This window comes from Cornus florida, unplaced genomic scaffold (assembly GCF_030987335.1).
Source record: "Cornus florida cultivar Cherokee Brave unplaced genomic scaffold, ASM3098733v1 CherokeeBrave_3.0.0_Hap2_Chr07, whole genome shotgun sequence".
Classification (NCBI taxonomy): domain Eukaryota; kingdom Viridiplantae; phylum Streptophyta; class Magnoliopsida; order Cornales; family Cornaceae; genus Cornus; species Cornus florida.
Window position 1 is genome coordinate 44,162,255 of NW_026775577.1, and position 27,811 is coordinate 44,190,065.

Below are 27,811 nucleotides of genomic sequence, written 5' to 3' on the forward strand. Positions count from 1 at the left end.
ATACAAACATTCTTTATACATCAATGGATGTGCATAATATACAGGGCTCTGCATCTAACAATATACCACATTTTCACAGCAGGATATTTACGTTGTCATAGACGACATTCACATTGTTACATAGAATTCTCTTCAGAGAAGACACGATATAGTGGTGGTTGTATTTCCCAACAGACACTACGTTAAAAGATGCCTTTCACGTATTCTGACTAGACAAATTTCATTTACAAATTCTAACAATTTATATCTCTTTCCTAAACCTTTTAAACTTACTCCTTATCCTCTTTTCATATTCATGTCTTGTTCTCCCTTCAAGTTCTCACTCTCGCCAACAAGGAAGGTCAAGTTCACGCTTCACTTAACGAAGGACAAGGCGCAACTACTGGTTCTTCTTTCTCAATCTTTCTTTTCTTTTCTTTTTCAAAAGCTCTATCATTATCAATGTGTTTGATGCTTACTCTCCCGGAATCAAAACCCTACATATTTGGCCAGTCTCTCACTCTCACATTCTCTGTCTCTTAATCATGTCTGATTCTCTCTTTCTTATTATGATTGAAACCTTAGAAATTGACCAAATCGAAATGTGCTCATTTTTATTTTTATTTTTATTAGTTTTATTTTTTTTTCTAGTTAAAGGCTTGAAAAAATTCTGAACAGCAGATTGGATCTTGATTACTTTGTGCAAACCAAACATGTTTCTTGTTTATTTTTTTACATAATTTAAGAAACAAATGAACGTTACCAAACTCTGATTTTATTTAGAAAGAAACTTCAAAAATAGAGACGCCAATAAATATAAATAAGAAATGAAGAACATAAAAACAGAAATGTTACCAAACTACAATCTAAGCATTAAAAAAACCGTATGACCCATGAAAGAAATTAATGTCCAGAGAGAGAAATAAAGTAAAAAAATTATTCATCTTATTTAAGACTCTAAGTTAAATAATAAAATTATTATTTAGGAAAGAGTTAGAAATAGACTAGAATTACAAGAAAAAATAAATTACTATCTAAAAAAGAGTCAGGAATACAATAAAATTAGGGAATAAGTTAAAAAGTAAATTTGTATTATTAAAACTACATTATAAATAAATAAATATATGCTATAAAACTATTTGTACTTTATATAAAAAAATAGATAATTAGTAAATTAGGGAAAGACAAAAAATCTAAAGAATTAATTAGCAAAGAACTAAAATAAAGAGGTACAATAAGAAAAGGTAAATTATTATAATTAGTAAATTGCTATTTTGGGAAGAAGGTCAAATTTTTATAATTATTATTATATAAAGAATTATGTTTTACTTGTTATAAATATATGATAGAAGCTTAAAATATGATACAAACTCTTTAAACTTTTAATAAACTAAACAATCCACCAAAGCCTGAACAACAACCAAAACCCAAACAAAACAACTAAAACACTAAAAAAAATATAAGACCCAAAATTCCTTAAAAGTATTAAAAGTCCAAAAAACCACTAAAACCCTAACAAAACCACTAAAACCCGGCCCCTATATAACAAGTATTAAAAAATAATAGTAAAAAAACAGGTGGGATGCTAGTGGTTAAAAGTGAATTTATTATTATGAATTTTATCATAATATTTTTCAATATAATTAAATAAAAATAATAAAAAAATCATCAAAACCTAATTTTATGTTAATAATTGTTAGAAAAATAATCATCACAAATAAGTGGATGTACACTTGTACAAATAAGTTTTCTTTCTAGAACACTTATTTTCGCAGTGTACAAGTTGATATGTGAAAATGAAGCGTTTTGTGATGAATAATACAATTTTAAAACAACCAAATTTTTTCCACAAAAACATCCAAAGAAGGGAAGAATAAAATCCTGGAAGATGAGCAAAAAAATCCAAGTTTAAAAGTTGTCAAGAATTTTAGAAACCCAAGAATTTTAAAATAAATAATTTTTTTTTAAGAAAATAATTAAATATATTATAGAAACTCAAAATACCATATAAACTATTATTGGGATATTGGGCCAACTGGGTTTTGAAACCCAAGAATTTTAAAGCAAATTGAAGTTTAAAATTTGTTGGGTTTTTTAGAAACTCAGAATTTTAAAATAATATAAAGAAGAATTTTAAAACAACTAATTTTATTTCTCAAAATAGTTAATTGTGTGAAGAATTTTATAAAAAATATCAACAATTTTAGAAACCCAAGAATTTTAAAACAACTATTTTTTTTTTTTTTAAAAAAAAAAACTCTTTAAAAAAATATATATATATATATATGATAGAAATTCAAAATATAATAGAAACTCAAAATATGATAAAAAAAAAAATTTTGTACTGTTAATAATAGTATAAATAGATATAAATTTTGTAAACTTTATATTTTTTAATACGCTATTAAAATTGTTAATAATTTAAAAGCTCGTGATGTGGAAATTTTTATTTTTTATTTTTATTTTTTATTTTTTCAGACAAATTAAGAGGAGGGAAATCGAATTCCTCCAAATTCACTCCTTTTGCTATTCCAAACAAATAAGTAATGTTACAAAATAGAGAGGGAGTAACGTGTTCTCTTCGTGAATTGGGATGGTTCATATAAAATTCTTTTAATTTTGTCCTCCCATTTTATTACATTTAATAAAGATGGGTCAAGACATCGTTTACTTTTTATATATGGAGTTCATTAAGAAAGCTCTAGGACTTTTAAAAAAGGCCTCGGTGATTAAAATAAAAACTTTGCCGCGGCATGCTGACATATGCGTCGCTTTGGCCGAGTGGTTAAGGCGTGTGCCTGCTAAGTACATGGGGTTTCCCCGCGAGAGTTCGAATCTCTCAGGCGACGTTTAACCAATATACTTGTTTTTTTTGGGATTTTTAGTTGGCCCTTTTGTTTATCTGATAGACACGTGGCAGCCAGTCATTGGGATGAAAAGTTTTCTGTTTTATTATTTTTGTGGAGGTCCTTCATACAGTTCTCCACTCCTCCAAAAGCAACTTACCAACGCTACTTATACCACATGTCCCCACAAAGTCATAAGTTTTATTCATGTATGATCTCAAGGCGATAAATGATGTATTCTTTTATTTTTATTTTTCTTATAATGTAATGAAACAATTTAGAGAAGATTTAATGTTGCGTTTGACAGCATGAATGAAATCGAATGGAATGTCTATTTCAATTATTTTTTTATTTGATATGAAATTTAAAGTGTGAATAACCATTCTTTTGGAATAAAAATTCATTCTTAGGTAGGGATGGTAATGGGGGCGGTTTTGGGCGGGTGTACCCTTCCCCGCCTCCGCAACCGTTTAGAAACCTCCGCCTCGTCCTCGCCCAAAACCGCCTAAACGGGGGCCTTTTTACCCCATTTCTGTCCCCGTTTAACTTTTTCACCCCTACGGACACCCGCTTTGTCCCGTTTAGCTCCAGAATTTCTCTTTCTTTTTAATTTTTTTTTCCCTCAAATACAATTATATAACTATTGAAAAAATTCATAAAAAATGGTCAAGTAATAATTTAACACAAAATTCAAGTGCTTGAGTACTCTTAGTTCGTAGGGCTCTGCCGTTCTTTAGAACGAGTGAGAAAATGAGTGAATGATGACTTACAATTTCTAGAGCTAACTATATTTACTAATAAAATAGAGGTAATTTAATAATTTACCTACCTAAACGGAGTAGATCGGAGTCACCCTGCCCCCGCCCTAAACCTGCGCTGATGTTCATTAATAAAAACTATCCCCACCCAAATAAGCTAAACGGTCTTCTAAAACTGCTATAAACAGGACAGGGTGGGGTGGGTACCGATCCCCTTGGGGCAAATTGCCATCCTAATTCTTAGGAATGAAAATTCATTTCACAACTAAACCTATGGAATGACCATTCCATTCCTAAGTAATTTTTTTTTTTAAAAAAAAAAAAAAAAAAAAAAACCAAGTTCTCAAAAAACCCTCATGTTTCAAGCTTAAAAACCACCACCACGTACTACCGCCATCGCTTTTCACCACCACCACCTCCACCTCCACCTCCACCTCCACGTCCACCTCCATTGCCTTCCACTATTGTCATTGTCATTGCCCCCACCCTTGCCGCCTTCCACAGCCACATCGTTGCCGCCGTCACCACCACCACCCGTTCCACTACCACCACCACCGCCGCCATCGCCTCTTCCACTACCACCACCACTGCCTTCTACCACTGTTGTTTTATGCCAACGCCACCTCCACTACCTTCCACCACCGTCACCAATACCACCATCACCAATACTGCCTTCCACCACCGCCACCACTTACGCCATTATTGCCTTTCACGACCAACACACCATTGTTGCCTTGCACCATCACCACCACTACCACCTTTCACAACTACTACCACCTTTATCCATCGGTACCTCCTTCCTTCACCAGCACCACCGCCACCTTCTAGCACCACTGTTGCCTTCCACTATCACTGTCTTCCACTACCACCACCTACACCACTATTACCTTCCACCACCACCTACACTATTGTCACCTTTCACCACTGCCACCTTCCAATACCACAACCTACACCACCACTGTCGCCGTCATTTCTTTTAACAAAAATATTAAAATATTATTTTGTTAATTTAGTTTATTTGTCATTGAGAGGGGCATCTTAGAAAATTCAATTTGATATTTATTTCATTTTAGATTTTAAAATGGTCCAATCAAATACTGGAATGATTATTATCATTCCATTCGAACATTATTTCATATTTGTAACCAAACAATAGAATGAGAATGACCATTCCCTTCCCATTCCCATTCTTATTCATTTACATTTACATTTCATTCCTCCATATCAAACAAAAATTGAATTGGATCCATTACTAAACTTATAAAGAATATCCATATTTAATCCATTTTAAAGTTTAAAATTAAAATATAAACCTAGTATTAAATGAATATTTTTCTTCAAATGTTAGGTTAAACCCCATACATTTCATGCTTTAATAAGTGATTTTCTTTTCTACTATTTAAAATAATGACATCCTTATTTTGTCCTTACTGATAAGTGCTTAAATGTTGCACAATTTAGCCCTAAATTAAGGTATTTTAGTCCTTGCATCTATCTTTACTTTCCCGTTTTAGTTCTAATTTGTGTTTTTGTTTATTTCAGGTCAATAAGGTTCAAACGGGCTAAAAATTGTCTATTAAAGCCTTTTCGGAGTCAAGCAAAAGTTTAGAGAAAAATCCAGAAAAAGTCCAAAAATTGCCAGAAAGGGGCCTACGATCGATCGCATGCCAGGTGCGATCGATCGCACTACTACGTCATCAATTGCTTGCCACGTCAGCAAAATGGCCTGAGCTTCAATATCACATGCGATCGATTGCAGGAAATCCGCGATCGATCGCATCCACATCAGCCAAAGCTTGGATAAGATGGAATAATGCCAACTAGTTGCGATCACAACTTGTGCTGGCGGATATTTTTGTGCTCGTTTTTTCGGATCTTCACCTACCAAAGGGGCTGCGTGATTGAATGATTTTTAGGCATATTTTTGACCTATTTTGGCTTTCAAAGGTTTTGTATAAAAGGGGAGTTGAACCATTTGGTAAGGAGTTGGCCATTATTTCATTTTGTTAGCTTTTGATATTATTAGAATCATACTTTGTTACATAGTTTTCTCTCTCTAGAATTAGGGTTTTGGAAAGAAACGAGGCAAGAACATCCAAATCTCTAGGGTTTCTACCAAGAAGACCAAGAGGAAGAAGATGAAGCTATGACAACCCGGATTTTTAAGAATTTAATTTATATTTGTTCTATCATTTTTTAATTGTCAAGATTAATATTTAGAGATACTGGGTCTTAGATTCGGGGGATTGGTAATTCTTTATTTTCGTGGATGAATAGTTATATATATATATAGTTTCTGATGGAGAAGCCAGCCCCAGCCAAACTTGGGAATGAAAAAGGCAAAAGATAATTGTAATGATGGTGGGGGTCCCATTAGTTGATTTTTTTGGGAAAAAAGCGGGGACCTAATGACATAACTACACGTAAGCAACTCCTACGTTTTATCTAGACTCCAATTAATTGCACGGATGCAAAGCCACTCCTTGCTATCCGGCTACACAGACATAAGGCAACTCCTTTGTCCGGTTTTAAAATCATTTATTCATTTCCAGATCCTAACCTCACAGACACAAGGCACCTCCCTGTTATCTGATTTTCCAAACTATCTAATGAGATTTTTCACTTCCCTTTCCATTCTAACCTCAACCCCATGACCATGTAAGATGAATGCACATTTGTGTCATGTCCCAAAGTTTCTATACAACAAAACAGATTCATTCGCAGCTTGTTACCTTCATCTTTGAAAATTCATAACAATTTTGATTCTATATCAAATTGAGTGATTCCAAAGCCCTATGAAAGCTTAACACTATAATTTGAAAGAATCAATTTAATTTAAAAAAATCCTTTCCCAATTGGAACAGTTTTGACCCACAACTTCGAAACAGATTCTACCCAGAAAACAGATTTCCAACTTGAAGCTTCCAACTTTGAAAAATCATGAAAAATCTAATTCTTATCCAAATTGAATGATTCTAAAGACCATTGAAATTTTAAAGACTATATTTTCAAAATAAAATTTTACTTTACCAAAATACTGTTGGGAAACGTGCTAGTTTTAAAAACTTTTTGAGGGATTTAAATTCATAGATCTTGATTTATTACATAGAGACAAGTTTTATGCAAAAATAAAACATGATGTATCATTCAATTAAAAGATTGAATAATTACATCAAGGTTTGAGTAAACCTTAGATCTCTCCTCTAAAGTGAATGTTCTCACTTATTGTAGATCCCTTAGCAAGATGCATTCTCCTTGGATCTCCATCTTCTTGGTAATTGTTTTGCCTTTAGGAATCACTCATATGCCTCCATGAATGACCTTGGAAAACTAGGCTTGTGGGAGCCTCCATTAGATGAGAACATAAACCCTAATTTTCTAGAGAGAGAAAATATATTCCTTTTTCCTTCTACTAAAAATCACCCCTAAAATATACATAGACCATGCATATTTATAGGCAACATAAAGGTAAAGAAAAGGAAACAACTAATCATTCTCAATCTCTAATTCACATGTCTCGAATCTAATATGATTCCAATATCAAGTTGGGCTATGAGTGAGAATCCATTGGGCCTATTATTTTATTGGCTACAATGAATTAATAATTGGCCCGGTCCATGGACCCAATTCAATTAATTCATAAATTAATTTCTACTCCACTAAAAGAAATTAATTGAACTCCAATTAAATAATAAATAACCACTAAGTCAATATTGCACTTTGACCCCTCTATGCATAATTAGTTATCGGATAAATAATGCCATCAATCCGACTACTTAATTAATATATTTATTTTGGTACCTTTGATTATTTCTGGCTTGATCACAATAAAACATTTGTTTGACAAAAAATAATAATTTAATAAATAAATATATAATAAATCATTTTGTCTAAAAACATACGAAGGCCTTCGAATTTACTTTGTGATCAACCATAATCAATACAAAATAAATACAAATAGCAATGATACAAATATTGAAAATATAACCCTCTAACTATTAATTACATAACTACCCAAAGTGTCGGTCTAAGGATCCTGAAGAATCCGCCGAACAAATCAAAGTAATTATTAATTAATAAAAGAGTCTATACTTTTCTCATGTTCAAGAGTCAAATGCCATGACAGTGATAGGGAGTAATTGCATACGACGGCTCTCGCAATATATCTCAACCTAACGCAGATCCAGTTCAAGTCTTAATTAATTATGAGTCCATCCATAATTACCGACTATGAACAATTTATAATTACTATTTATATATCATGCATTGATTGCCATCACATACATATATATAAATATTTCTTGTAATTACATGGACACTATCAATTTCATAGTAAATCGAAACATAATACATTGAATTCACCAATTATATAAATCATAAATATTTCAGATATGTCAGGAACATATGTCATTATAATCCAGATAGGAATTTGCTATGCCAGGGCATATAAATCCCAACAGCTCCCACTTGCCCTCATAGCCAATTCAAATTGCACCTAACTCCAATGTTATCCAGATGATGATCAAAATTATTGATCAATGACACCTTTGTTAATGGATCAACAAAGTTGTGTTCCAATGCAATGTTCTAGCCACAAGTACATTTTCCTGCCGGACAATATCATGTAGAACATGATACTTCCTATCAGTGTATTTTGTTCATCTATGGAACCTTGGGTCATTGGTTTGGACTACTTCTGTACTATTGTCGCAATATAGCTAGATAGGCAGGCTAGTATGCTCCACAACCTCTAAATCAGTGAGATCAAACCAATAGGCTTATTTTGCCGCCTTTAAGGCTGCAATGTATTCCACCTGTAGATTTGAGTCAGCAGTTGAAATCTGCTTAACAATCTACCAATTGATTTCCCTTCCATTAAATGAACATACACTAAGTCATGAACCTCATAGTATCTACTTCTGATTGAAAATCAGAACTAGCATACCTGACTAGGACCATATCATCACATCCATAAATGAGTATGATATCATTGGTTCTCCTTAGGTACTTAATGATATTTTTCACAACAGACCAGTTATCAAGTCCAGGATTGGACTGATATCATCTGACTATCCCTACAATGTAGCGGATGTCCTGTTTGGTATAGACCATGGCATATATGAGACTCCCATATGCCAAAACATATTGTTCCAGTCTCATTTGCTCAATCTCCTTTGATAGTCTTGAAAAACTACTTACTAGAGAGAGCCATCCATATCAATAAAGCAAGAACTCATTCTTTGAGTTATGCATACCAAACCTGGTCAAAACTTTATCAATGTAGGATTATTAAGATAAGCCTATTTTCCTTTTAACCTGACCTTGCAAAAGCTTGATCCTAGGAATCTAGCTTACATCCTGAAAATCCTTCATTTAAAAGTAATTGAACAACTACCTCTTTATTGATGACAAAACTTCCACATCATTCTAAATGAGTAGGATGTCATCAATATATATAGAATTAGAAAAATAATGACATTCCCTTGTACACTCATGATTTATTCACTAAGAAATCTTCTGGTATCTTTTTGTAGATTAACTTGCCTTCCATAGGAATCACCCTACTAGAAAGTTCTACAAGATCCCAGAATTTATTAGAATACATAGATCCCAACTCTGATTTCATAGTAACTCGCCAAAACGATCTGTATCCATATCGGTTCACGCTTCCGTGTAGCTTACTGGGTCCAACTCATGTTTAACAGGGATGTCCATAATGGTCTCACCTAAAAACATGATTCTATCGGTTGGATGATAATCCTCCCACTACATTAATGTACCGATGCAGGAATCTGTGTACTAGATGATGCTGACGCATCAATAGGGAATTCATATATTATTCTCAATCTCTATAATAAGTGTGTTCACATGTGGTACATCTGGTACTCATACCAAATTCTCTAACATTATGCTACTAGGTATGTGATTCATAATATGATTCTCCTATAGATAAACAGTGAGTGAAAACAATCAACTTTTATCTTTGAGATAATAAAATAATCAATCCTAGTGACATTTAGAGTAGCTATCAAATCTAGCATGCCTATGATCTGCTTCCAACTTACTTGTCCATATCAAGCGCACATGTGCAAGACTACCCCATATGTGCATATGATTCAAACTAATATTTAGTAAAAAAAAAAAAAAAAAAAAAAAAAAAAAAACATAGCTCAACGGTATCCTTGAGACAGACTAAGATGGAATGCAGTTCATAATGCGCATCAATGTCATTAACGCTAAACTCTTAAATGAAAGAGATAATGTAGCATAGCTGATCATAGATCTAACCATGTTAAGTGGAATTCTGTTATTCCTATTTGACACCTAAATACATTTAGCGTCAATTGCGGAAAACTGGTACATAATACCCTCATTGACCATATAGTCTTTGCACTATCCCAAGAAATACTCATATCCTCGATCAGATCGAAGTGTCTTGATAAGTTTACCTAATATGTGTTCCACATCAGTCTTAACCTTCTCAGAAAATACCAAGAGTTTAAGACTTGTGTTGCATCAGATAAACTTATCCAAAACGTGAGTAATCTTGCTTGGATGTTCATAAGACCACACGTGTCAGTGTGTACCCTCCAATTGTCCTTTATGTCTATTTCATCTGGCTGATTAAGCCCTAAGAGTTATCTATCCTTCAAAACCGGGTTCACAAGTTTGGTTTAGGCTCCCCTGCCTCACTAGGTAATTAACCTTCTTTGACCAATCTTTGATCTTATTTTGATTGATAACAACCCAAAAATAGACATTAAAAATACAATGAGTCAGGAATAACAAATTTTCTCTTAACATTCAATCTAGAAGATGCAATATTAGTTTTTACATCCTGCAAATCTTAAGAGTTTGTGATTATAGTATATTAACCATCTTTCAATGCACCAGAAGCAATCGCATATCTATTCAATTTTATAAAACCAGTTTTACAAAATAACAACACAGTTTTTATAAACCAAAAGTGAAATAAGAATGAGATTGCGTTTCACTTCTGTGCATAAAGATAGTTCTCTAATACTAATATCCTCATACTCTATAATTTCAGATGTAATACTCCCACTGACTTAACTACAACCTTGGCATCAGGTCAAAAGATAAATATAGATCCATATCATCAAGGCTTCTGGATTCCTGAAATCCTTACAATAAATTGTAAACATGTTTAGTGGCTCTAGAATCTATCCATCAGGAATTAATAGACGCAACCACATAACATGGCTCAATGATTAAATATATATTTTCCTATGCCACGTCATTGCTTAAACAGTTCGTCCTTTAATGTTTTAGTTAGCGACAAAAGAAACAGTTTTCTTCGCCCTCAACATACACTGCCTTATTCCCTTTAACCTTTTTGAATACCCATGTTTTGTGCTAGTCTAGTCCTATTATCATCCTTCTTCTTTGCTTTGCCCGTCCACTTGGGCCTAGAAGAAGATGGTATAGACTAGGTTAGATTGATAGGAACGCCCATACTCTTGATTATCCCTTCATCTGTTACCAATTCTATAAGAATATCAGCGAGTGTGAACTCAAACTGATTCCTTATTTAGTTCACTCTAACAGAGTCGAACGAGTTTGGTAACAAGGCAATAATCATGTTAACTTGAAACTTACCACTCAAGTCAGCCCTATTGATCTCCAGCTAATTTTTAAATAATAAACAATCATTTTTCAAAATTCGATTTCATACTGGAGTTCCTTAGGCTATCTTGATGCTATTCAAGTCTGACATAGTACTTTGGCATACTCTCTATCTAATCTCACCAAAACATCTTATTAAAATTTTAACATGATGCTTGAAGAAAATAAAATAATGTAAATGTTAGCATTGGAGCGTATTCGAGGTAAACTCTAGAATATTGCACCAAGTCATCTCATTTGCCTTATTTCACTTATGCAAAGCATTAATGTTCTCTTGGGTATCTTAAAGTAAAAGGATTAGGTTTAGAAGTAGTAAATACATTTGTACCCTTACATTGTGAATAAAATATCTAAGTTCCTTTCTCAGTCAATATTAATGAGGTCCAGTTACATTGAATATGTAAGCAAGCAGATAAACTAGATTAGACATAATTAAATTGAATATAAATGCATTCATACAATATGCAAAGTGAATTATTAATACTGTCATGCATATTTAAAATTAAAATGAGCTTGTTAACCACATAATACAATAAATCTCAATCGAACAAGAGATCATTATCATTATTGGTGAACAATCCCTTTTAATTAATGCGGGTCCCTCAACTCTGTAGAATAATAAATCAACCAATCAATATGTCAATAACTTATCCTATTGGAGGAGTTCATTATTACTATTGTTGATATTCATTTACTATTAGGCAAGCACTTCCATTAAAATAGTATGTGGATCCCTTAACCACTGCATGAAAAATCGAATAACCAATACGCCAATAACTTATTCGGTTGGCGAAGTTCATTATTGCTATTGGCGGGCAAATCCCATCATTTTCATATCTCTTAAGACAATGCCTTGTCTATCTATGTGAAATAATTCCCGATTATGTTTAGCCTTTCTAAAATCACCTAGTATAGACCACTCCGTTGGGGAGCTAACACTATTGATTTTAGATTGAGTGTATAACGTTATTAATGCTCTAATGAAAAATAAAACATTAAATATCTTGTCATTATAATCTAGACTCTTTAAATCATGCGTAGGGCCTTATTTTTAAAGATCTAATTACAATGAACATTTAATATTATTATTTTCATGAGATAACCATTCTTGTAATATTAAGATTCTTCAAATTATGCGTGGGGCCATATTTTTAAAGATCTAATTACAATGGTGTTAATAACAAAGGCCATGGGGCAATGTATAAAAATCCCCGCTCCCACTCAATTTTTAATCATTCATAATTAGGGTTTTCATTTTATTCAAATACATGATATGATGCATGCAGAACGTCTTGATTTTAATCCAATTAAATTTAGAAAAAATTTGGACTTTAAATGATTCACTAATCTTTAATTTGAGGCACACTTCAAAAATAATTTACAAAAATAATTTTTCGTTTCCCAATAAGTGCCCTCTAATTAATTAGTAATCAAATCCAATTAATTTTCATAATTTAACTAATATAAATCAAGCCATTTAAATAAATATCATGGATCCAATGCATGAATAATAATTAATTAACAATTATATATTCCATGCATTTCATACATCGCATAAATAAATAAATGACAGATAAAGCAAATAAAATGGCCAATGGAATCAGCTTTTAACATTTAACTACTCTAACTATCGCGGGAAGATCATCCATCGGCTTGCAAACACCCACATAAGGCTGGTACGCACCAGGAGAAGCAAAACACCGCTTGGAACGCGCCTGGAGGGCCCCACACGCGCTCACACGCGCCTGGGGAATGCTGCAGGTGAAGGGACGCGCCCCCACGCGCTGGCACGCGCCTGGGGCGCGTGGGACGCGCCTCCACGCGCCTGCACGCGCGTGGAGGCCATACCACCTTGGTTGGCGCGTGCAATGCACGCGCCAGCATATGTCACCTCCTGGCGCGTGTTCCTCACGCGCCAGGCTCACCCCACATGCACCACATCTGATCCCATCCTCCTCCGACGCCTCTTCTCGCCGCCGGCGATGCTCCGGCCACCGGAAAAACGCCGAAAAATTTCAGAAAAATCAGAAAAATTCCCAGAAAATTAAATTAAGCCTCAAAAAATTCCAGAAAAATTCCAAAAAATTCGGAAAAATTCCAGAAAATTATTGAAGCATAATTTAACCCTTTTGGACCTTTTTGAAGCTTCATAGCATCCTTTGATGAATATTACATGGCTTTAAAAATATTTACAACTTGAAATACAATGGAAAAAAAATAAATTACATCATTGAACTTTCAAACGGCTAAATCAAAGCCTTAATTACATTCATCCAAAGATAAAATTACATCCAATATTCCTATAAGCTTCATCCATGGCCCAACCATACATCATCTTTCATTCACAATTATTCATACATCATCATGTATCAATATATATCAACATATTAAATCATACATCAATAAAAATATATATGAATATAATTTTGGATCCATGAATGATGATTTTCATAAAATCATAATCTCTAATAATGAATCAAACCATGCTCTGATACCACTGTTGGGAAATGTGCTAGTTTTAAAAACTTTTTGAGGGATTTAAATTCATAGATCTTGATTCATTACATAGAGACAAGTTTTATGCAAAAATAAAACATGATGTATCATTCAATTAAAAGATTGAATACTTACATCAAGGTTTGAGTAAACCTTAGATCTTTCCTCTAAAGTGAATGTTCTCACTTATTGTAGATCCCTTAGCAAGATGCATTCTCCTTGGATCTCCATCTTCTTGGTAATTGTTTTGCCTTTAGGAATCACTCATATGCCTCCATGAATGACCTTGGAAAACTAGGCTTGTGGGAGCCTCTATTAGATGAGAACATAAACCCTAATTTTCTAGAGAGAGAAAATATATTCCTTTTTCCTTCTACTAAAAATCACCCCTAAAATATACATAGACCATGCATATTTATAGGCAACATAAAGGTAAAGAAAAGGAAACAACTAATCATTCTCAATCTCTAATTCACATGTCTCAAATCTAATATGATTCCAATATCAAGTTGGGCTATGAGTGAGAATCCATTGGGCCTATTATTTTATTGGCTACAATGAATTAATAATTGGCCCGGTCCATGGACCCAATTCAATTAATTCATAAATTAATTTCTACTCCACTAAAAGAAATTAATTGAACTCCAATTAAATAATAAATAACCACTAAGTCAATATTGCACTTTGACCCCTCTATGCATAATTAGTTATCGGATAAATAATGCCATCAATCCGACTACTTAATTAATATATTTATTTTGGTACCTTTGATTATTTCTGGCTTGATCACAATAAAACATTTGTTTGACAAAAAATAATAATTTAATAAATAAATATATAATAAATCATTTTGTCTAAAAACATACAAAGGCCTTCGAATTTACTTTGTGATCAACCATAATCAATACAAAATAAATACAAGTAGCAATGATGCAAATATTGAAAATATAACCCTTTAACTATTAATTACATAACTACCCAAAGTGTCGGCCTAAGGATCCTGAAGAATCCGCCGAACAAATCAAAGTAATTATTAATTAATAAAAGAGTCTATACTTTTCTCATGCTTAAGAGTCAAATGCCATGACGGTGATAGGGAGTAATTGCATACGATGGCTCTAGCAATATATCTCAACCTAACGCGGATCCAGTTCAAGTCTTAATTAATTATGAGTCCATCCATAATTACCGACTATGAACAATTTATAATTACTATTTATATATCATGCATTGATTGCCATCACATACATATATATAAATATTTCTTGTAATTACATGGACACTATCAATTTTATAGTAAATCGAAACATAATACATTGAATTCACCAATTATATAAATCATAAATATTTCAGATATGTCAGGAACATATGTCATTATAATCCAGATAGGAATTTGCTATGCCAGGGCATATAAATCCCAACAAATACCTCACCATTTAAAGCAGTTTTGATGAGAAAACTCGGACAAATTATGCCTTCAACCCAGAATTTCCAGCAAGATGACTCTAACTTCAGAAATTCATGATAAATTCATTTCTCAACCAAATTGTGTGAAACCAATTCTCAATGAAAAATAATTAACTATATTATCATCATATTAATTCATCTTTAAAAGATAAATTTTGAATTTACATAAATTTGGGCAGAACAACAACATATAATTTCAGCCAAACAATTTCAGAATTTGCACAGAATTTTAGTTCAGTTTTTATACACTTTGCAATTCAAAATGAAAGGAATTAATTCGCTAAAGGCAAAGGAATTGAGGGTTAGACAATCCTACCTCTTAGAAGCTTAAAAAACCTTACTACAACAATTCAAGGAATGAATCAAAGCCACCAAAAGTTAAAGTAAATAAAGAACACCCTTCCTTGACACACAACAAAACCCTCTCTTTTAACACCACTTTTGACAACCCAAAATTTATAAAATGTGCACAAATCTTATGCCACAAGGAAGCTCTCTCCCTTAGGAACCTTTTTCATTCACAAAGCTAACCCAAATTCACAACACAAAGCCTTCAAAATGACAAGTAAAGAAGAAGACTATGGTGAAGGAATAAAAGGGACGAAAATTTTGCCAAAGAGTTCCTATATAATTTCATTCAACTATCATATAACTAATATGCCACACATTTGCATAATACACAGCCACCTATACTCACGGGTGCCAAGCCATAATTTAATCAAAGGTTGGGTTATGTGAAATGACTTAAAGCCCCCAAATACACACAAAATCTCATCTATGCCATTTGCATAGAAAAGTCTACAACATCCCTTAACATAAATCCTACAACACCGAATCTTCCACCTAAGCCCGAAACTAGCAATCCACGTTCATCTTCGGTACTTGAAACTGGAGGGTGGTGAGACGGAAAGTCCCAGTAGGAAAAATCATAACAAGAATTTCATGGAGATTTAATAAAATAGCTTTACAAAATAAACATATTCAGGTGAATATATAAACAAAATACATATGCATTTAATTAAAACATTTAATAAAACCATTTGAAGCAAAACCACCCCAAGCCATTCAAGGTATAAAGAACCCTACACTGAAAAAGAATTTTCCTTACTGGATCATCAAAGCCTCAAGTCTCGGTCTCCTCTGCAAACTCTCGGACCTCTCTTTGTACCTCCTCAATCTCGGCCCTCTCTGCGTCTTCAAAACTCTCTCTATATTTTCCCTCTAATTTCTTTTTCTGTATTTCTTTAATTCTTCTTCTCTAAATACATACCAAGGCAAACATTTATATAGGAAAATGCACCGACACTATAACTCACAACAACTCATTAACAAAAATCAAAATATCAAAGATAACATCATTACAAGTGGACCCCACCACCACCACCTTATCTTTTCCTTATCACATCATATCTACACACTCCAATATATCAGACCAACCCACGTGATCAATTCAAGGTCAAAAAGCTTTTTGCCCAAAAAAAAAAAAAAATCAACTAATGGGACCTGCACCATCATTACAGTTATCTTTTGCCTTTTTCATTCCCAAGTTCGGCTTGGGGTTGGCTTCTCCATCAGATACTAAATATAAATATATATATATATATATATATATATATATATATATAAAACTATTCATCCACGAAAATAAAGAATTACCAATCCCCCGAATCCAAGACCCAATATATCTAAATATCAATCTTGACATTTAAAAAATGATAGAACAAATATAAATGAAATTCTTAAAAATCCGGGTTGTCACATTCTCCACCACTTAAAAAGAAGTTCGTCCCTGAAATTCAAATCCAACAGTTTTCGCATAACCGAAAGCATCAATAACCACAAAACAAAATCCATAAATCCTTACCCCAGGCGATGTGAGATACCATGATATGTAGGACGTTGTGGTCGCTTTCAGTGCTAGTCACCCGCCCACACACTCCGTAACCATTGTGGTAGCTAGTCGATGCATCACCCTCCTACTTAAAAAACAATAACAAACCAGGGCCACTTGCCCAATCACACTAACTAACCATCCCAGTAGTTGCCAGTAAACGCCATCCAGCCACACACACCCGGCTACGAGTGGTACCTAACCAATACTGCACACTCGCCCACTCACACCCATCTACATCATCACTACACTCACACTTCTGGCTGGGTACAGGCTCTGATACCATTCTGTCACGCCCCAAAAATTCTATTAAAATCCTCAATTCATTCAAATAAAAATACATCACTATACTCCCATTATCATAAAAGGACGAAATCCTTTTATATTAGGGAGACTGTAATGGTTTGCACTTTTATCATTTTCCGAACATGTTGGCATTTATGTATTTTATTTTATTGTTGGGATTATGATTAATTGCAAATGTGGTTATTTTATTTTAATGTCATTTAATTATTTTATGAGGGCCATTATTGACTTTTATTGTGTAAATGACCTTTATTTATTTTGTGAGGGATATTGTGGACCTTTTGCTATGCAAATGACATAGTTGGTATTTAGAAATTATTGGAGGGTAATATGGAATTTTATTAAGCAAACGGCTTAATTGGTATTTGGAAATGTTTGGGGATTGCCCTTGAGGGTTCCATGACCACATCTACCTCCTCCATGAGTGGCTAGACTTCCCCTTAGGGCTTGGATGAGCCTTAAGCTCATAATCTAAACCCTTGCCTTTATCTTTTTAGGGAATTTATTGTTGTAATGGATGCTATAGCCTTGTGAATATATGAATCTTGGTTTGCTTATGATTTTTATGGTTGAATTCTTCTTATTAATTCTTCTTGTGATTATTTGAGGATTTTGTCTCTACACTAGATACCTTTGTCGTTAGGATTTAGTGATGGTTATGCATGGATTTCACTAGATACACTTATTGATTAATATGATGGGTTATGTTTATGCTTGATGGATTGTATTACACGTTTAGTTTAATTGCTTAATTTCATTGTCTTAGTTTAATTGTAGTTTAATTGTATTTCTATTCTAGTTAGGTAGACAATCCATGTTTGACTTTGATAATCCATACTTACTGTTGCAAGTTGTAAAGTTCTCTAGATTGATGTGTGCTTGTAGCCACACTTGTGTTACAACATGATTTTTCCCCAATTAGATAAAGACTTGTAGTTTAGTGAATGAGCTTAGTGGTGATTCCTATGCCCTAAAACTCTTTTCCTATTTTCTAAACTCTACTCTCTTAGCTTTAATTTCTTTTGCATTGCTTAATTTTAATTGAACTTTAGAGTAACAAACTAAACCAAATTCTTTTTAATCTCTTGACCTACTAAACCAAGTTTAATTCTAAGTACCTTCAAATCCCTGTGGACTATCCCTTTCTCACTATACTTCATTGTATTAATGTTAAGTGGTTTTATATACATTAATCCTTGATGCACATTTGGCACATTTTTCTAGCACATTCCAAACTTAACACACACTACCTCTCGTGTGCGCACGCGCAGGAGGCGCATCACTTACCACTCATAGAATTAAAACAATCATTTCATTGCCTAATTCCTACCATATTGGGTCTTAACACAGAGGATAATTATAGATGGATGAAAGAGTATTCAAATTTGTTAATTATTTATAAGAAATTAATAGTATGACTCACTATTTTGCAGGTTGGACTTTTAGGAATTAACCGGAGAAGTTTTATATGTTTGAGATTATATTGTATATCCAAAGGTGTATTATGTGGAATGCGTAAGGTAGTTGCTGATGTACTTTGAATTTATTAAATTTCTTGTTTTCTTGTTAAAAAAAAAAAAAAAACGGGGGAAGAAAAGAGTCACTATACTTTTGGAAGGCTACACTAAACAAACATGAAAATTACTCCAACATAGGAATAAATAAAGATAAACAATTTTAAAAGTAGAAGATTTTGCATTGATGGGGTTCACTTATTTAATGCCTTGTATGTGAATGAATATTATGTACATCATTGAGATGTGTGAAAGATAGTAATGGAAAATAATGAATTGTAAATGATATGGTATTGGGCCCTATTTGGTATGTGATTTGCTTTTGGTGTTTCTGTTCAGGCTCAATACAGTAGCCAAAAAGTGGCCCAAAGCATGTTTGGTTTGTTATGTTATGCTTTGAATAGTTGTAAAACATTTCAAAAATAGGCCCAAAACTCGAAACACCAAAATAGTGTTTTAAGTTGTTTCAGCATTGTTGGGTCCACTTCGTGCATTGTAGCGGAGAAAACATTTGGTCCAAACTTATAACACTCTACTATAGGTATAAAGGGGATGCTTAAACATTTTAGGTCATTTTGCACCCTAACTTCCCCTCTCCTCCATCGATGTTCTCTGTGGCGATTTAAGGACAGTGTTTAGGTTCGATTCAAGCTCTTTTTGCTTAAAATCACCACCGATTTGAAGCTTTTTACACTTTTCGTCGAAGAGGAAGCCAGGTGTGACCCATTTGGTTTAACTTTATTGGATTAAGTTCAACATGTCGACTGTTTTAGAGTATTTTTTTTTCAATTTTTTAGTTGGAAATCCATAGATGGTGTGTAATATTATTGATTTTGGAGTTGTTTTAAAAAATTTTTTGTGTTTCTTGAAAACCCTAGTTTTTCTTTCTGTTTTATGAACATAAAATTCTTCTATATTGTTTGATTTAAGCTTATATTTGAAGAGGAAACCAATATTTGTGGAAACCCTAAATTTGAGTTCCATTTTTTGGATTAATTACCATAACAGTGTCATGTTGGAGCCTAATATTGTTCGATTTGATCTTATATTTGAAAGGGAAACCAATATTTGTAGGAATCTTAAATTTTTATTTCAATTTTTTGGATTAATTACCATAACATTGTTGTATTGGAGCCTAATTGGTTGATTAATTGTGTTTTTATTTTCTTTAATTGAATTGATGGTTTTTTTTTTATTTTCTTTAATTGACTAATTGTATTTTAGATTTGGAATTTACTTGTTTAATTAGATTAAATTAGTATAACTATTTTAATGTTAAAAGTAGGATTAATTCTTTTATATCACGTATCGGCCGACTCTCGTTTAATTAGGGTTTCTGTCCTCGATTAATAGTTGGACTTAGGATTTTATTGATACTTATATATTACGTGTATAAGTTCTGCCAAGGGTTTTAGAACCCTATTCACGGTACAGTGGAAGTAGAGACATAACAGAGGGAGGATTGAGAGAACAGAGGCATCGTAAGAGCTACCAAGGAGAAAAATAGAGAGGACCAAGGAGGTTTTGTTGTGGATTAAACTAGAATAATAGGAGACTTGATGGTAATCAGTATTATCGGAAACTTAGAGACGACACTGAGATTTCATAACTAAAATCACAGGTAAGTTCTTTTATTTCTCTCTCCCGTTGGCCCGTGTTCTGTGCACCTAGACAGTCTCTAGGGTTTAATTGATCATTAACTGAAACTGACATGTTTATCATATGTTATATTGATAATCTGTATGCGTTGAATCAATTCTGTTACAGTTCTTGCATGTCTGGGTTTCAGTTTGTTCTTTAAGCATGTTAAATCGGTAGCAGTTTTATTCATTGTAATTAATTCCAAATATTGTAAACAAATCATTAGGATACTAATGGGTATAAATAAGACTCTTAGGTTCAGTATTAAAGAGGAACAGAAGAGTTGGAATGGCTGGAGACGGAGCAGATGGGCTGAAACGGAGCAAAACTGGATTGGAGGCTCTTAGAGAGGGAGAGAGCTGGCTCCATGGAAGTGGGAGCCGGCTCCAACACCCTTAGAGCCTGCTCCAAGAGGCATGGAGCCGGCTCCATGCCTTAGGGAGCCTGCTCCCAAGTCCAGAGAGCAAGCTCTCTCATGTGTGCACGTTCTGTAATTTTTCTACGGTTCTATTTGTGCACTGTTTGAACATTTGGGTCTATTTGATTGGTTTTGGGTCTTCACTGGAGGTTTTAATTTTTAACTTCAGTGTTATTAAGGCCTTTAATTGCATAAGTGACACTGTTATAATAATGGAACAAACAGTGTAAAATTTAACAACTTTGTATGCTATTACCAGTTGGAAGGAAGTTAATTGCTTAGTTTTAATTCGGCAATTTAATAAGTTATAGCATCTTTCTAATTCTTGTTTTAGATGCACAGTAAGATCTTTTATTTAACAGATTGGACCTGTGCATGCTCTGGATTTTAAATTACTGAAACATTAGTTCTTTTCTGCAATTACAGGAATAAAGAATTGGATTTAATTGTTGAGATATTTTACACTATTCTGCAATTAACTGGATTATGGTTTTGAACTGGATTATGGTTTTGGATGTTAATTGTTGAAATATTATATATTATTCTACAGATAACTGATTTATGGTTTCGAATTATAATTGCTGCAATATTGTACACTATTCTGCAATTACCTGGTTTATGGTTTTGAACTGGATTATGGTTTTGGACTTTAAATTGCTGAACTATTATTTAGATTCTATAATTTATATGGATGTTGTGGATTGTATGCATCGGTATGGGACGATGGCATACTAGGGATGGCTTAGCTCAAAACTCTAAGACCTACCCTATTGGAATAAGGGAATGGATTGTAAAAATTGAATCCTACTTATATTTAGGTCAGATCAACTGAGTAAGTTGAGTGACCACCTGTGATACCCCCGGATTTCCGGATGCGGGTTGGCCAGGCCCACGCCCGATTACCCGAGGATATCAAATCAATTAGCAATAATCGAACACAGAATATAATTAAGATAAACATGAGTAAATAAAATTCGCTGGAAAGAAACTAAATGAAAATCCTTTATTGCAAACTTCAGAATAAATCTTATAAATAAGAACTAGTCTGTTACATCCAACTTCTCCAATTATAATACAACTCGGGAATCTATCTGGTAGACCCCTAATCAAAAGCCAAAACTGGAAAGCGAACAACTAAAAAGAAGTCCACTGCTAAACCATGAAGAACCCCCTACATCGTTGGTAGAATGAGTAGGCGTCTCTGCTCAGCACGAACAAGCTCTAAGACCTGGAACCGTCTGTTACCTGAAAAATAATAGTGGGTCAGGCCTACGAACAAGTTCTATCCTAACTACAATCCAAACAGAGACCCGATACGCAGATACATCCTAGACGTCTCAAACATATCTATATAGTCCGTAATAGATAAATATATATCCACACTACATGACTCTCACTAACTATGCTGAGGGTCTCAACCTGAATAGAAGGTAACATGCAATACGTACCTGAGTGGGCATGACTACCTAAGCCTAACAGGGTATACCTCAACCAACATAGCTAGCTACGCATCTTACTGCATATACGCACCTTAACCGTCGACTATGAGACTCAAGCTCAAATCGCGGTACCATAATTTATAAATATAAATTCCCATCCAAACCAATGTAGTGCCGCTCAACTGATTCATTGCCATAACACGATATAAAATTAGGATTTAAATGTTTTAATTAAATCCCTACTCCAATTATATATATAAGTTCCTTCCAAATACAATGTTGTGCCGGTCAATAGTTCATTGGTCACGACACAACATATAATCAAGATTTAAACGTTTTAGTTAAAACCCTATCCATCCTAACGCAGAAATATAAACAACCATCCAGTATGTCGTTCAACTGTTTTAGTTGACAGGACATGGAACCATGTAGGATTTAACTGTTTTAGTTAATCCATTCTGTATGTATGAATGGGTTGGAATTAGTGTTTTGATCTAATCCGTCCCTCCGTATGTCACCGTCCCATACCGGTACATACCATGCATATGATCCGTAAATGATGCAACATCATAAGTAGTACATCAAATAAAGTTCACAGTATCCATATAGTTGATAAACACAGAGTTTAAACAAGTCAATAACTAAAAATCCAAAATCCATCCATGTCATTAATCGAGACAAAGTTTACTAACTTGTCAAGTTAAAATCCAGAAGCCGTCCATGTAATTAACGAGACAAAGTTTAATGTTTCATCTAGTTAAAATCTAGAATCCATCCATATAATTAAACAAGACAAAGTTTACTAATTCGTCAAGTTAAAATCCAAAATCCGTCCATGTAATTAACGAGACAAAGTTTAATAGTTCATCTAGTTAAAATCCAGAATCCATCTATGAAGTTGATAACTTAATTTATTTAACTTAAATTTCAACTAACTTAAAACACAGTCCGGCAGTTGACAACATTAGCAATTAGTAAAGTGTCAATTATGTCAAAGAATGATTTAATATCATTCTGGAAACCCACAGAGCATATCATATTCAATTATATTTATTATATATAAGAACAACCATACAAATCCTTTTAACTTGTTAACATCACAATAGGTAGTTAAATATTCCCTATCCGTTTACAATCAGTGATTAAATCATCAAAAAATTCAGGGACTGATATATTACAATTCAGATAACCAACAAAGTATATTATACTAAATTACATTTAGAGTATAATCATACCAACCCGTAATACTTGCTAGAGCAGCAACCTACAGTTAAATCCTTCACTTCCATGGACAACATACAATTAAGCGATTTAAATTTCATGATGTCGATTTAGCTTAATTGAATAAACTAACCATCCTGGGACTTAAACATGTTATTTAAAATTATATAGAAGCCCAATTACAATTCCAGATTTGCCCCACAGCCCCAAAAATTCAAAAAAACCTCAGAACTGCACCTATAGGTGCATTTTTTGCATGGAGCCGGCTCCCCACAAGAGGGAGCCGGCTCTCCCTAGCCTAGAGCCGGCTCTCCCACAAGGGGGAGCCGGCTCTCCTTGCCCTAGAGCTGGCTCTCTCCTTTGGAGAGCCGGCTCTCACTCCTTTGAGAGCCATCTGCACTTCTGCAACTTCTACGCCCTTCTGCCTCGTCTCCGACTGCTTCCACCTCTTCTGTTCTTCTTCTATACTGAACTTAGGAGTCTTATCTACTCCCAGTATCATCCCCATGGTTTGTTTACAGTGATTAGAAGCAATTACAGTAACCAATAAGAATAACAATTTAGCATGCTTAAAGAAACGAACTAAACTAAACATGCACTAACTGTAATAGAATTTAATTCAACACTTACAGATCATCAATATAGCATATTGTAAACATATAAATCCCAGTTACTGATTAATTAAACCCTAGAGACAGTCTAAGGATGCACAGAACACAGGCAACGGGAGAGAGAAAGGAAAGAACTTGCCTCTTAAGGTTTCAGTTTGAAACCTTTAACCATCCTTTGTCTAGACTTTCCGGCAACCCCCTTGAGTGTCGTCCACTTACAATTCCCTCTCTGTTTCCCTCACCACTCTTCTCTGTCTCTCTCTGTTTTCTCTCTATCAACTATACGTATATAGGATTCTCACCCCTTGCGAAGACATATAACAGTATATATATAGGTACCCACTAAAACCCTAAGCCCAATCCTAATCCATCATGGAAACCTAAATGAGTCTTAGTCTTAGTCAGCGTGAGATAAAACTGCCTAGAATCCTAATAACCTTACAATTTTATACAATAATAATTTAAACCTAATTACCTTATTAAAACGAATTTAATCCAATTACAGAAAATAAAAATAAGAATACAATTAAACACATAAATCACTCAAAATCAATTAACAAATAAATTTAATTAATAAACATTCCAATTCACACAATACGTAATTTAATTTCACATAAAAGAGGAAACCACCAAAAAACCTAGTCACAAAACACCTAACAATACTAAAATAAATAATGAAAACAATAAAATAAATAGTAAAATTCCAATTATATCCCTTTTAAAAGTAGGGGTATTACACCACCTAGATTAACTGTTGGTGGTAGTTAAGTCATATCAATTGAATAAGTTGAGTGACTAACTGGATTATGAATCGTATGTCAGATCAATGAACAATTAGGTGACATACTATGGTTTTGGACGGACTTTAGATATATGATTATGGTACCATGATATGAGCTTGAGTCTCATAGTCGATGGTTAGGGCGCGTATATGTAGTGGATGCGTAGCTAGCTATTATAGGTTGAGGTGTACCATGTTAGGTCTAGGTACTCATGCCTACCTTCGGGTGCATTTTTGGATGTTGCCTTCTATTCAGGTTAAGACTCCTTTGTAATCCAGTGAATGTCCCTTAGTGTGGATATATATATATATATATATATATATATGGACTAGATAGATATTGTTGAGATATCTAGGATGTATCTGCGTATCAGGTCACTGTATGGATTGTAGTTAGATTAGAACTTGTTCGTGGGCCTGAACCACTCTTATATTTTTTAGGTATCGGACGGTTCCAGTCTTATGCTTGATTGTGCTGAGTAGAGACTATCATTCACTCTACTGAGGACGTGGGATTTCAGTCCATGTTTTAGTTTTGGTTTTATTTCCAGTTTTTATGTTCAAATGGGATTTTATTTAAGGGTCCACTAGATGGATTCCCGAGTTGTACTCTTGGAGGTTTTGGAGAGTTGGGTTTTATAAATCTTTATTTGGGGGTTTTTCTATGTAAGAATTTCTTTTAGCTTTATTATTTAATTCTGAATTTTTTTTATATTCTGTGTTCGTTTTAAAATATTAATTGTTTGATATTCCATCAGGTTTGGGCTTAGGCCTAATCAACCCGTGTCTTGGATCCGAGGAGTATCACAGTTGGTATCAGAGCACTCCAGGTTCAAGTGTCTCTAGGATGTTTCGTATTAAGATTTTCGCGTAACGTTTTCTTTTAATTAAAGCTTAAGTTTAGGATTAATTGTATTCCTTTATGGTTTATTTAAACTCGTACTGATGTCTGTCTGTCTATGTTAACAGCATGGTTAACGCTAGAAGAGGACAGAACATGAACAGTCGACAGAGGAGAGTAGCACGTAGGCAGTAGGAATGCCTGCGGCGTCAGCAAATGGAGGAAGAACAACAAATGCTTGGGTTTCAGTATGATGATGGTCAGTTTCAGTAAGAGCAGGAGGAAGTTCAGCAGACTCGGGATCGGGAGGAGATCCAGAGTATCCTCCTCATATCAATGACCTCATTGCTCGGGCTATAGAAGCAGGGGTAACAGCTGCACTTCAGAATCAACCTCAGGTACAGCCGGCACCGATACCAGCACTAGTTGTTCAGACTGATACTTGGGAGAAGGTTAGGAGTTCATTCAGAAAGGGGAGCCCACCTGAGTTTTCAGGCTCCACCGATGAGAAAATAGGTCATCAGTGGAAGAAGGATATTGAGCGACATCTTCGGTTAGTTCATTGCACGGAGGTTCAGAAGCAGATGCATGCTACCTTCAAGTTGGTTGGGGATGCACTATAGTGCTGGGAGTCAGTTACCACTACAAAGGAGAGGATGTCATTGAATTATGATTAGTTCAGTGCACACTTTGATGAGAAGTACTTCTCTTATGCAATCAGCGCAGCTATGAAGATAGAGTTTCTAAATCTGCAGCAGGGGAACATAATAGTGGCAAATTATGAGCAGCAGTTCAGGTGCTTATCTCATTTTGCTCAGGAGGAGGTGGATATAGAGGAAAAGAAGCGTAATAGTTTCGTAAAGGGACTCATGTGGTCTATTAAGCGATTAATTACTAGTTATCCAGCTTATACTACTTATGCTCAGGTGGTAGACTTTGCTCTACAGCAGTTTCAGTTGACCATGGACTTCAGACAGGCTAAGTTTGAGAAGTGGGGTGATAGAGACTCTGCGAATCAGTCAACTGAGAAAGGAAATGGTAATGGACACCGACAGAATGACAAAGGCAAATTCCAGGGACTACAATCTTGGAAGAAACACAAAGGTAGTTTGGATGCTAACAGGGATGGGGCACCTATTCAGCGACAGCAGAATAGGGGACCACAAACAGGACAGGGTCAGCCACCAACTAACCGACAGAGGAGGCCATTTGGTACTTTCCAAGGTAATTACTACACTTGTGGAGAGTATGGTTATACTTCCAGACAGTGTCCTAAAGCAGGACAGGGACGGGGATAGCATGTGAAGCAGGGACAGAGGGCGCCAGTACCTTTATCCGGTCCATAGGTTCCACGGATTTAGGGACAGACATATCTGGTATTGCCGGTATCGCCGTAGCCTCAGGGACAGGCACCACAACAGTTGAATTACGGCATGGTTTTCTATCCCATGCCGCAAGATATTCAGGCACCTTAGGCTGTTGAGGGTATGTTTCTTATTCGTGGTTCAAAAGGTCGTGTTTTATTTGATACGGGTGTTACACACTCATTTGTAGGTAGATCTTTATTTCTCTAAGATTGATCTGCGTTCTGGATATCATTAACTTCGGGTTCAAGAGCAGGATGTTCCGAGGACAGCGTTTCTCACTAGATATGGTTCTTATGAGTTTCGCGTCATGCCTTTCGGACTGACTAACGCACCTGCAGTTTTCATGGACCTAATGAACAAAGTCTTTCGGGCTTATTTAGATTAGTTTGTCATTGTCTTCATAGATGACATTTTGATTTTTTCAAAGTCAGAGGATGATCATGCTAGACATCTTCTTATAGTCTTGCAGACGCTTTGTGAACACTAGTTATATGCCAAATTCAAGAAATGTGAATTTCGGCAGCGTGAGGTGAAGTTTCTGGGTCACATGGTGTCAGAAAGGGGAATAGCGTTGGATCCAGCCAAAGT

The 27,811-nt window shown here is 34.5% G+C and overlaps 1 non-coding gene across 1 annotated transcript; it reads left to right on the forward strand.

Moving 5' to 3' along the window:
* Nucleotides 1–2,746: 2,746 nt before the first annotated feature.
* Nucleotides 2,747–2,828, forward strand: TRNAS-GCU (transfer RNA serine (anticodon GCU)). The gene has a single exon. It is a non-coding gene; the product is annotated as a tRNA-Ser (tRNA).
* The last annotated feature ends 24,983 nt before the right edge of the window (nucleotides 2,829–27,811 follow it).